Source organism: Mus caroli, unplaced genomic scaffold (genome assembly GCF_978045245.1).
Source record: "Mus caroli unplaced genomic scaffold, Mus_caroli_1 scaffold_8, whole genome shotgun sequence".
In the NCBI taxonomy this organism is placed as follows: Eukaryota; Metazoa; Chordata; class Mammalia; order Rodentia; family Muridae; genus Mus; species Mus caroli.
This window is the reverse complement of record NW_028227263.1, coordinates 135157492-135167252: the sequence shown is the minus strand read 5'-3', so window position 1 is coordinate 135167252 and position 9761 is coordinate 135157492. Positions and strand designations below refer to the sequence as shown.

At 40.0% G+C, this 9761-nt stretch overlaps 1 pseudogene; it reads right to left on the bottom strand.

Moving 5' to 3' along the window:
- Positions 1-4264: 4264 nt before the first annotated feature.
- On the bottom strand, positions 4265-5008 carry LOC147003631 (small COPII coat GTPase SAR1A pseudogene; annotated as a pseudogene).
- Between the last annotated feature and the right edge of the window lie 4753 nt (positions 5009-9761).

Sequence of the window (9761 nt, the reverse complement as noted above, 5' to 3'; positions counted from 1 at the left end):
ACAGGTAGTAACTGAGGACACTAAGAGCAAAGAACTTTTTACAATTTGACATGCACATTTTCCAAGAATACTAAAATATTATCTTAAACCATAGCTGTTTTGAATATATAAAGAGTAAGATTATATATCCAGTCCATCTTATATGTAGGACCTATAGACTGCCTGAGATATAATTCCAGCATGGCATTGCTTTAAGATGTCCAGGAAATTCAGAACAATTTATTAAATGTCCAAAAACAGCCTTCTTAAAAGGACAGCATTTTATCTAATGAGTTGTATATGCATAAGCAATTGCAAATTTGTGAATAAATAGCATCCGAGGGACGAACAATCTTAAGCAATTGTGAGCTCTGAGATATAATATTGACTATTAATATACAAATTAAGGTTTGATTGTTCAGCATTTTAAAACACCATCCACAATACACAATATAAAAACTCAAAAGAATGAACGTGTGATTTAATTCACATCTACTTATTTTCCCATAGAAGGGTTGTTTTTAAACACAATAATTGGGATGCATGCATTCTTGAATTTATAGAAGATACAAAAGCATGCATAAAAACAATTTTTTAACTTATCTTTGGGATAATGATTGTCAATTTTATTCAAAATGATGGTATGCAATAGATCAAATATTAATATTCTGTAATTACCAAATTAATTGCTGTTTAGAACAAGGAATAGACACTTTTTAAGATTCCTAAGACACAATTTTTGTTACAGGTTTTCCAAAATACACGAATATATCTTACAATTCTTTATTAGCACCACAGTAGTTTCAAAAGGATGCTGAAACTCTGCTTTGAAGTGAGTGCCACCTCAGCCTAGCCCCACCACCTCGGCCTTCCTCTCAGGCAGAAGAGGCTGAAGGCAGCCCAGTCTGTTGTGGGCCAAAAAGTCCAAACGAGGACTGCAGAGCACCCCAAGTCTTAGTGGGAAAAATACGACTACCCCAGCAGGGACAGGAGGAGTCTCATGGGGGCAATGGCGATGGTGGACTTCCCCTGAGTTTGCTACAAAGCCACCCACTTTCTGGTGGCCTCCCATGCTACCACGCACACAGAAAGCTGTGTGCCCCAAGGCCCTGCAGCAGCCAGCAGCAGGCTAGTAAGGAGGATAAGAATAATGTTTTCTCTTGCCAAAGAATACAGAAAATAAAGGGGGTAGGAAGTCACAGCAGGCAAAGAATCTTGAAGTTACCTGACACGAAACAAAGGAATGACTTCTAAAGGATTTACAGGGACCAGATAAATGTTTACAGTAAAGATAAAGTGGTTCTGCTTTAGGGTCAGCTTAATGACAGCTAAAGTTTTCACACCCTAGTCACAATGCAGCCTGCTAAAGAATTGCTGTGGGCACATTTAATATTTAATTATCATTGATTATAATTGATAACAATTATAAAAGCTTTCTTTATTTTCTGCAAAGCCTCTGTAGCAAACTACAACCCTAAGTATTAAAAAGATATTGCCTCTGAATCTTTTCTGGAGCAACAGCTACTACCCAGAACTAAAAAGCTCCTTGTGTGAGAGCAAGTATTTAAAGTAAACTTCTCTTGAGAGGCAAGGAGAGGCAAATTTCAAGAACTTCCTTAGGCACACCGTTTGCAAAACAAAAGAAAGTCACACAAACCTCGCTGAGGCTGCCCTGAACTTTGTATGGCTGTATAGCCATAGAGAGCTGTGTTAGTGCTCTCATAAGATGATTACTCTTGTAATTATCTTAATTAACAATATATGGGTGAGTATAAAATCTTAAATTTGCGATCAAACTGCCAGCTGCAGTTAAAGGAACACTGGCAATTTTTAACCATGATTTTTAAGTTTCTTACGCAATGTTAGAATAGTATCTACAGCCTTGGGAAAGCAATACCCAATTTCAAAGAAATATATCACTTTAGAATAAACATTAAATCTTCATTACCACATTGCAAGATTTGACTGCCAACTTATACCTCTGAATGTATGACAGTGCAAGCTTTAATGCTTCATTAAAGAGACATTGCTTTAAATCTATCTAATTCTACTTTCTAGGATAAGAATCACAATAAATATTATCTCAACTAGAAGTATCTTAGGAGGCCCAGTTTTTTGGCCTGCTTATGCCACATGTTTGAAAAGACTCCTGAATTGCCAATTTAAGGCTAACCTTCTGTTACCAATGTAACAATTATTTAATGTTAACCAATAGCTTATGAGCTGATACCAAATAAGGGCTTCACTTAGACCAATCAGAGAATTTTATTTTTTCTAGCTATAATTATAAAATAAAAAAGCACTTTGTCATTAGCTAAATACAATAATCACAAATGCAGAGAATTTTCTTAGGAAAAAACCATCTATCAGCTTTTTTGCCCCAAAACCATAAGGCTGAAGACTCCCTTTCTTTTTTTTTTTTTTTTGTTTTTTTTTTTTCATTTTAGCTTTTTATTAAAATGCTTAGGATACAGCCTGACCTTTCATAAATGACAGTTTTACTTTTGCTGAAACAGGACACATGTGCACTCTGATAAACAGAATGAAGAGTCTCGGTTCATTGGAGCCCCTGGCCAAGGCCCTGGTAGAGTTGCACTTGCTGCAGCAGCCTCTTTTGGCCACCTTACTTAAGACAGTGTTCTATGCAGCATGAACCAGACTGGTGCCATTGTTCAGCCATCTCTTTCTCCGGTGGCCAGAATAAACCACTTTCACAAAGAGCCACCCCGGGGCAGAGTCCAGTCTTCTAGGTTGCTACCGAGCAATTAGGGACAAACAAGAAAGACAGATGAGGAACCCAATGCTGAGGCCCTCACACCTGTCATATGCCTGGACAGACATGTAGACAGTCTTAGCCAAAGGCAATGAAGGGCACAACAGTCACCTACCCAGCTCACTCAGGGCTTTAACAGCAGGCCCTTCCACACTGACAGTTCTCATCCCAGCTGTACATGGGTGAACGCAATGCATGCAGTTTGCAGACAGACACCTCACCAAGCCTCTGCATTGGAAACCCGGCAGTGTAACAAAACACTGTCCCATAGGCTCAGTGCTCAAAACTAAAATGTGTTAAGTCACTCTCCAGGAGTGTGCTCCTAGCTTCCCTACCCTCTTGCTGGACACAAGCCTGTCAGAATACCGCAGCAGCAACAGCAGAATCTCCATTTAAGAACCTACTCTCACCTTGCATTAAAGGAAATCAGAATCAAGATACCCTCCCATCTGCAGACCATCTCCTCTCATGCACTCAAGGGTAAAATATAAAGTTAACATCACACACGGCAGCAAGAAAACCAACCAAATGCTATCTATATATAAAAAGCCTGTTCATGATCCTCACAGGGCCGCTGCTGCTTCCATTTTAGCACTCGCTGCTGCCAGAAGACCACCTGGGTTTTCTTTTATTTCTTAAGGAGAAAACACAGAGCCCCTGAGGGTTTTTCCTGGGTTCTCTTGTTGCTGCCAGATGAGAATCTCACAGAATTCAGGGCCTTAAGCTGATGATTTTGAGCTGCACCCTCCTGTTCAGAACCGTCCCTCTAGAATATGTTCAAAAGCATCAGAGTCACACCCACAGCATGGGCTCTACATGACAGATGTCCTTAACTCTTTCATGAGGCAAAAGTCACTTTTTATATCTACAATGAAAAAAAGGAAGGTGCTACACAGAGAGATGAAATTTCACAACAGTATAAAAGCAAAGCCTGCTGAAACTGGTAGCTGCAAATAAAGTTGACAACGTGACCATGACACTTCACCCACTCCAGATGAGGACTCCCCTTACCACGGTGGAGACCACCCTGGGGAAGGCCGAGGCTCTGTCCTCTCCAGGCTCTTGTCTCGGGTACCACCCTCAACAGGCAGTCACACAGCAGAGCCCAATGCGCTATCTGTTCATAATTTTATGAAGTATCTAAATTTCATTTACTAGTTAAAAAAAAAAAGAATAGAAAATCTGGACCAAGTAAATTGTGAACTCAAAAAGTTAGAGAAGGGATACCAATTACATTAACAACACTTTCTTTAAAAAATAGAATCACTTTCTTTTGAAATCAACCAGTGGTGAGACGTGTTTTTCTTCTCGGGTGTCCCATGATGGCACCCAGCTTTCCCTGGCAAATGCTGCCAGCCCCATTCCTCGCACACTGCCCGGCAGCAGCAGCAGACAGTGTGGAGAAGAGCACATGTCACCACTGGGCAATGAGCGTAGACAGACGTGTGGCTTCTCAATGCCATATATGGTTGGAGAGCTTTCTATTAGAAAAGTCCATGAGGAAGCTGTGAATAGGATCAGTCCAGAAGTAAAACTCTTTATTTTCACTGTCCAAACATCAGTCAATATACTGGGAAAGCCAGCGGAAACCCTCGCCGTAGCCTTGCCTCTTGAGCACACTGCACATGAATACTTCCATGGGGCGGGCGTTCAGCTCCTTCAGAGTCACATTCCCCTTTCCTGTGGTCTGCCCATACAGACCAAATATTTCACGGAGTTTTTATTCACTGATTGCATCTGTCCTGTCAATTTTGTTTCCCAAGATAAGAATTGGCACGTTGGATATTGTTTCATCAGTCATTAAAGCATTAAGCTCAACTTTGGATTCCATGAGATGAGAATGATCCGCACAGTCCACCAGAAAAACTATACCATTAATCGCTGGGAGATAATTTTTCCAAAGGCGACGTGCTTGCTCATGCCCACCGAGATCAAAAGTGGTGAAAGTCATTCCAGCAATTGTCAGTTCTTCTGAAGTGGGATGGAGTGTTGGTACGTGCTGGCCTAGTCTGTCATCTTTCAGCATGTGAAGAAGAGTGGTTTTGCCCGCGTTGTCCAATCCTAAGAATACAAGTTTTCCAGATTTCTTGTAGAGTCCTAGGAACTGGAGCACACTGCTGAAGCCATTGTAGATCCACTCAAAGATGAAAGACATTATTGATGCTTACAATGGCCCGAGGGGCTCCTCCGGCGGTGGCTGGCAGCGCGACCCTCACTCAGAGCACACAGACCAGCAGTCAAGACTCCCTTTCTTAAAAAACAGTTTTTCCAGCAGGAGCCCTCCTGCTGTGCCTGATTCTTAGTCAAAGTGTGAGCCACTCTCGACTTTGCTATACCAGCAGAGAAAGTTTTAGCCATCTTTCATTTTCCAACATGAAACACAGAACATGCAGTCATTCAGAAAACTAGACATGAACACACATGAATTAAACACGTGAACAAACCGGTGCACCAGACAGTAGACATTAGACAACATAAAGAGAGCAGAGAACTACTGCTGTGAGGGCTAGAGAGAAAGAGGCAGGGCGTCCCCTAACATTTCTCTTTGCCTCTGGGACATTTTCCTCCCACCTGATGCAGTTTCCAACTACGGCCAATCCGCCAGATTATTTAATCCCTTTTATTAAACCCTTTTATTTCTCTGGTCTAAAAAGCAGCTTCTGGAAGCTGTGGCCGACTGCCTGTTATGTTCCTAGATCCTGCTATCACTGAGTGGATCCAGCGCTGTTCTAGCTCAGACCATACCACACCTTAGCAACCTTTTGCCTGTTGCATCTCCGTGTTCTGGTACGAGTTTTCTATCTGTGGAGCTCCATACTAGCAGTGTTTCTTCCAGCGTCCTCTGCCATTCCCTGGTCCCAAGTTGGTTCACCAAATTGGCTAGTCTGCTCAAGGGTCAAATGTTTAATAATAAAATCTGCACTTATAAAGAGGGAAGCCCTTCCCCAGTCACACCAAGTTTCTTGATGTAGAGATGTGAAGTTGTCAGAACAGCTTTTTAGCAGAAACTCACCAAATTCACAGTTTGCAGCTAACTCCAGAAAATCTTGGAGAATCGGTTTGGCCTCAGGGCAGGTAGCAGGCAGTGTAACATCAAAGGAGAGTGATGAGAAACAGCACAGCAGGTGACCCTGCCTCAGGGGCGTACAATACGGTCTGAACCAGCCTATCTAGGCTGAAAGAAGTTACACCTGGCAAATACAGAAGTAGATGCTCACAGTCATCTATAAGATGGAACACAAGGCCCCCAATGGAGAAGCTAGAGAAACCACCCAAGGAGCTGAAGGGGTCTGCAACCCTATAGGTGGAACAACAATATGAACTAACCAGTACCCCCAGAGCTGGTATCTTTAGCTGCATGTGTAGCAGAAGATAGCCTAGTCGGCCATCACTAGGAAGAGAGGCCCCTTGGTATTGCAAACTTTATATGCCCCAATACAGGGGAATGCCAGGGCCAAGAAGTGGGAGTGGGTAGGTAGGGGAGCAGGGTGGAGGGAGGCTATAGAGAACTTTCGGGATAGCATTTGAAATGTATATAAAGAAAATAATAAAAAAAGAACTGAAATTTTTGATAGTTTTAATATTTTAATTTTATGCATATATGTGTGCTTAAATGTATGTATGTCCATACCATGCAAACCTGCTGCGCACAGAGTCAAGAACAGTGTGTGGAGCCTCTGGAACTGTAGCTACAGGCAGTGATATGTCAGTCAATGTGGTTGCTTAAAACAGAACACAGTTTATTTACAAGATCACTGCATCCTTTTCAATACTGAGCCAGCTCCCAAGCTCCAAGGTCTTGTTTATTGCTTCTCAAATGTAGAAACTACAATGTTGCAAGTGTCATTACTGCAATGAATGCATTATAAAAATGCGAAAAATTGTTTTCCAGCCTTTCACTCTGAGGTAGTGTCTGTCTTTTTCCTGTAAGCAGCAAAATGTTGGGTCCTGTTTGTGTAGCCAGTCTATTAGCCTATGTCTTTTTATTGGGGAATTGAGTCCATTGATGTTAAGAGAAATTAAAGAAAAGTAATTGTTGCTTCCTGTTATATTTGTTGTCAAAGTTGGGATTCTGTTCTTGCGGCTGTCTTCTTTTAGGTTTGGTGAAGGATTACTTTCTTGCTTTTGCTAGAGTGTAGTTTCCATCTTGTATTGGTGTTTTCTTGTTATTATCCTTTGAAGAGCTGGATTCATGGAAAGATATTGTGTGAATTTGATTTTGTCATGGAGTCCTTTGTCATAGTCCTCCATCTATGGCAATTGAGAGTTTTGCTGGATGGAACACAGGGCCCCCAATGGAGGAGCTAGAGAAAGTACCCAAGGAGCTGAAGGGGTCTGCAACCCTATAGGTGGAACAACAATATGAACTAACCAGTACCCCCAGAGCTTGTGTCTCCAGCTGCATATTTAGCAGAAGATGGCCTATTTGGCCATCATTGGGAAGAGAGGCCCCTGGTCTTACAGACTTCATAAGCTCTAGTACAGGGGAAGGCCAGGGCTAGCTAAGAAGTGGGAGTGAGTGGGTAGGGGAGCAGAGCAGGAGGAGGGTATAGGGAACTTTCGGGATAGCATCTGAAATGTAAATAAAAAATATCTAATAAGAATGTAGTTTAAAAAAACAAAACAAAAGAAATGGGAGTACCAACAAAGGAAAGCTTAAGAACTTTAGTTGTTCTGACAAAGGCAAATATAACATTTTCCTTCATGTGAAATCATGGAACAATGAGAAACTGGAGTTAAATATGAATTACAGTTGAAAGGAAGACAGAGATGAGATAAAGAAGCACTGATATGATACAAGCTCATAGTGCACATGTATGTATCACAATGCAATCCTTTACTATGGATAATTAGCATATGCTTTAAAATAAAAAGAAATTGAAACCTCTCACCACAGCTCTGGGGCCCATTTCATACATTTGTCTTCCATGACTATCTCTGTTCCTCTAGCATCTCCCATATAAGCCATGTGCTGTAATATTAACTTTCTAGAAAATTCACCAAAGTACTTCAATTGTATACAATTATCATGTTTGCACAGATTCATTTTCTCAAGAAAATATACTTCTGGTCTCCTACTTATTTCTAAGGAGTTACATTATAGCATATTTTATTTATAACAACTTTTCCTTGGTGGAATTTTCTGCAAAGAATAAATGGGTCAAGTCTTCAGTCCTCTAGAGTATACAAACCCCCATATCGCAAGTGCTTTCTGTTAAGTATTTAAGAGCTCCATGGTAATAGAAAACATGCTAAGTGATTTATATTGGAACAGAGACATTCAAATTTAGATTTCAGCACCCTTCTTAAGAGGCATTGACATATTGTTTTCTAAATAACCTGGTCACCACCAAACCATCCTCAAGTACTATCCTCAAGTCTATTTAGAAGGCCTATATCTACACTAAACTCTTAAGTTTGTTAAATTTCAATAAATCAACTGTAGTTTTATTTCCATCTGCCAATTTCTCAAAACAGGACTTTTTTAGTATTAATGTTTGCATAAAACTGGACATTTTAAAATCATCTCAGATTCAGTTCTTGGCCTCTTGTATAAGGCATTATCTGTGAGCTTTCTCAGCATATTACAAACATTATCATTTGTTTCTTCAGCTCCAAAATAACTGAGGATATATTTTCTCATTTTCTTGTTTCTTTTGGTCAATAATTTTCCTAGTCTTATTAAAGCATCTTATTTCCATATGGAACTGGGATGCAAACATCCTGTAAACAAGAAAGCATAGTATATGCTACATTTGATCCTGGCTTATATTTTCCATAGGAATGCTTTGTCTTTTTGTGATACAAATGCATCATTGTGATTATTGGGAAAGGTAGTAATTGATGGCATAATGTTGCTACATGGACATAGCTACTCTGGGCTTGCAACCTCAATGAGGATATGTGCTGCAATGCTGTTTCTGGTTGAAATATATAGTAAGGTCTGAGTGACATATGTTGGAAACAGTGGTCTGTATAAGGACATTGCATTTGTCAGGAAAACTTTTTGCCACTGGATAGTTCCCACCCAAAAAACCAGTAATATCTATAAAGAGAGTCTGAGTAAAGTTAAATGGGAAAGCTTTTTATTAACTTTTGCAATTTTCTATGAGCTTGAAATTATATCACATCATAAAATTTTCAAAAATTCAACTAAGAGCAGAAGTGTTAAATCTTCTCACTTTTTGCTCCATGGAAATACTGAAATAATGCTATGAATTTAGTGGAAGCACTTTCTTTTTTTTCATTTTTTATTAGATATTTTCTTCATTTACATTTCAAATGTTATCCTGAAAGTCCCGTATACCCTCCCCCTGCCCTGCTCCCCAGCTCACCCACTCCCACTTCCTGGCCCTGGCATTCCCCTGTACTGGGGCATAAGTGGAAGCACTTTCAAACTATGAAATTGGATTTTAAAAGTTCCCTACAAAACACACACACCTCACATCCTAGGAATAGGAAAGGTAGGATCTTAGGACATGTCAAAAGCCACTTGATAGATCTGATATTTGTTTTCTTGTTCCTGAGGTAATATACCTGACAAAGGCAATTCAAAGAATGGTACATTTCTTTCACACCACAGTCTGAAGGAAAAGCCTATCATGATAAGGTAGAGGCAGTGGGGGAGATGGATTTATGGTGAGAGATGCATGAGGTATGTGTTACCATTGAGGTCACAACCAGAAAAAGAAGGACATGAATTGTGATGCTCAGTGTTTTTGGAGGGATGCTTTTTATTTAGATTCTATTTAGTCTATGGAATTGTATCACACAAATTGAAAGTGGATCTTCTGTCCTCACTGGAACTGCTCTGAAACACATTTGTACTAATTTGGACAAGGAAGAATAACTATCTCAAGTCTATATTATCAACTTGACAGATATACATATGATTTTTAAGTAAAAAATAAATGTCTTAATAAAAGTCTATATTTTATAGGTCAGAATCGCACAGGATACCCAACTTCAAAATGCATAATTAATCATGAGGAGGTAAATTCATAAATAC